The sequence below is a fragment of the Nothobranchius furzeri genome, chromosome 18, assembly GCF_043380555.1.
Source record: "Nothobranchius furzeri strain GRZ-AD chromosome 18, NfurGRZ-RIMD1, whole genome shotgun sequence".
Lineage (NCBI taxonomy): Eukaryota > Metazoa > Chordata > Actinopteri > Cyprinodontiformes > Nothobranchiidae > Nothobranchius > Nothobranchius furzeri.
In genome coordinates, this window is record NC_091758.1 from 4,047,563 (window position 1) to 4,050,189 (window position 2,627).

General features: G+C 51.8%; 1 long non-coding RNA gene across 1 annotated transcript; it reads left to right on the forward strand.

The window, feature by feature from the left end:
• The first annotated feature begins 1,418 nt into the window (after positions 1-1,418).
• LOC139063976 (uncharacterized) lies at positions 1,419-2,324 on the forward strand. Its single transcript, XR_011517292.1, has 2 exons — positions 1,419-2,157; positions 2,224-2,324. It is a non-coding gene; the product is annotated as an uncharacterized lncRNA (long non-coding RNA).
• The last annotated feature ends 303 nt before the right edge of the window (positions 2,325-2,627 follow it).

The following is a 2,627-nucleotide window of genomic DNA, read 5'->3' on the forward strand; positions in this document are numbered from 1 at the left end:
AAAAACCTAGCCTATTTGAAGGAGGCAAAGAGGTTGAATCCCAGACAGTCTAGGTGGTCCTTGTTCTTTTCACGGTTCCATTTTGTCCTCTCTTACAGACCAGGCACTAAGAACATCAAACCGGACGCCCTATCCCGACAGTTTTCGGCTGACTCCAATCCAGAACCAGCATCAATTCTCCCTCCTGACTGTGTCATTGGGTCCGTAACCTGGGAGGTCCGAGACCAAGTACTTGAGGCCCTCAAGACCACTCCGGGCCCAAGCAAGGTACCCCCAAACACATTATTTGTTCCCCCTTCGGTCAGAAGCAAGGTAATCCACTGGGGGCATACAGCTAGGTTTTCTGTCCATCCTGGGGTTAGTCGTACGGTAGCATTGATCAGACGGACCTTTTGGTGGCCAACTATGTTTAAGGACACTAAGGAGTACATTGCCGCCTGCCAGACCTGTGCCCGCAATAAGACCAGTAATCAATCACCCTCTGGCTTACTCAACCCATTACACGTTCCGTCTAGACCATGGTCCCACATCGCCATGGATTTTGTAACTGGCCTGCCTCCTTCTCGTGGCTTCTCAGTAATCATGACAGTAGTTGACCGTTTTTCTAAGGCTTGCCATCTCATCCCCTTAAAGGCCCTCCCTTCAGCTGCAGAATCAGCTGCACTTTTGGTGAAACACGTTTTTAGGTTACATGGCATTCCGTTCGAAATACTCTCTGATCGAGGTCCCCAGTTCATTTCTCGAGTCTGGAAGGATTTTGCCGCCTGTCTCGGGGCCAAGGTCGCCCTCACCTCCGGATTTCATCCTCAATCCAATGGCCAGTGTGAGAGGATGAATCAGGAACTAGGTGCTATGCTCCGTTGTTTATGTTCCTCCAACCCCTCCCGCTGGAGTTTAGAACTACCCTGGATCGAATACGCCCATAACTCACATGTCTCCTCTTCTACCGGGTTGTCTCCTTTCGAGGTCTCCCTTGGTTTTCAGCCCTGCCTGTTCCCTTCTGAGTTTCCCTCCTCAGTCATCTCCATTCCCCAGTTCCTCAGGAGTGCAAAACGTACCTGGTCAGCCACGCAGAAGGCCCTGCAAAGGACTGCTGACCGTAACCGGCGTTTAGCCGACCGTCACCGGAGGCCGGCTCCAGTCTATGTGCCTGGTCAGCGCGTCTGGCTGTCGACCCGGGATATTGCATTGAAGGGCCACTGCAAGAAATTGTCCCCCAAGTTCATCGGCCCCTTCACCATCTCCTCAATCATCAATCCCTCGTCTGTCCGTTTGGAGCTTCCCCCTCATATGAAGGTACATCCGGTTTTTCATGTTTCCCTCCTGAAGCCTGTCTCCTCCAGTCCCCTTTGCCATCCTCCTGCTCCTCCTCCTCCAGTTCGGTTGGCTGATGGGGGTCTCGGTTTTTGGGTCCGGCGCCTCCTGGACGTTAGGCGTCGTGGCCGAGGTCTCCAGTATCTGGTGGAATGGGAGGGCTATGGGCCCGAGCACAGGCAATGGGTCCCGGGGTCCTGGATTGACGACCCCTCCCTCATTAGGGATTTTGAGGCTGCCCGGTCTGCCTCCTCCTCCGCCTCCTCCTCCTCTGCCAGGACGCCGGGTGGCGTCCCTTGAGGGGGGGGTACTGTCACGGTCTGGGTTTTTTTCACACACTAATTGGTGTAGAGTCTCATCTCTCCTCTGCAGGTGGGCGTGCCTGGAAGTTGGGAGGCTGCAGGTAATCTGCTGATTAGCTGGCCAGGGATATTTAAGCTCCTGAGAGACGCCTTCACTTCGCTGGATGATTAACTCAACTTGGGTATTTCTCCTAACAGCCAAGTCCAAACTAAGCTTTGATTTTGAGAATTTCTGGGTTATGGATTTTTGATTTTTGAGATCTCTGTGTTTTTGACTGCTTGTTTTGCCTCCTGCAGATATCACCTATCAGTTCACCTCGTTTGCTGCTACCAACCTGGTTTCTTCACTGTCCACTCGTCTCTCAGCGTCCTCCTCTGGTCTTCCCACTCCAGGCTGCCCACCCTCCCTCCTGGATCACCATTACCCTTCATGCTCAGCTCCCTCCTCATTTGGACTCCAAGCTCATCTGCCTCCAGTAAGCCTCCTGCCCTCCCCAGACCGGTCACTCCTCCCTCTCTCACGAGGTCTCACCTCCAACCTGTAGGTTCCATCAGATCCAACATTCAGATTTCCGAGTGCCAGACCTAACTCTCCCTGTTCCTCCAGGATTCTCCACACCCGAACCTCGCTTCTCTGCCGAATACTGCTAGACTTCCTAGCAGCTCCTTCTGTTCTCCTTTTCTAATAAATTATTGTTTGCGATCTTCTTTGACTCTGTGGACTGATTCTGTATGTCGTGGGTTAGGCATCTACCACACAACATGACACTTTTGGTTTTTAAATGGCACCCAGAATTATGTTGCACGAAGCACAATTTCACATCATTCTGGGTCCATTTGTGGGAAAACAAGGTCCAATCAGGCTAAAACGTTACAGGAAGGTAGAATCTATTGAGTTGTAAGTGATCTGAACATATCATAATGATAGCACATTCCTAAGGGGGTGAAACCATGTCCCTAAGGTCACCGGGCCTGGTGTCACTTTAAAGAAGTAGTCCAGTTACACCTTTG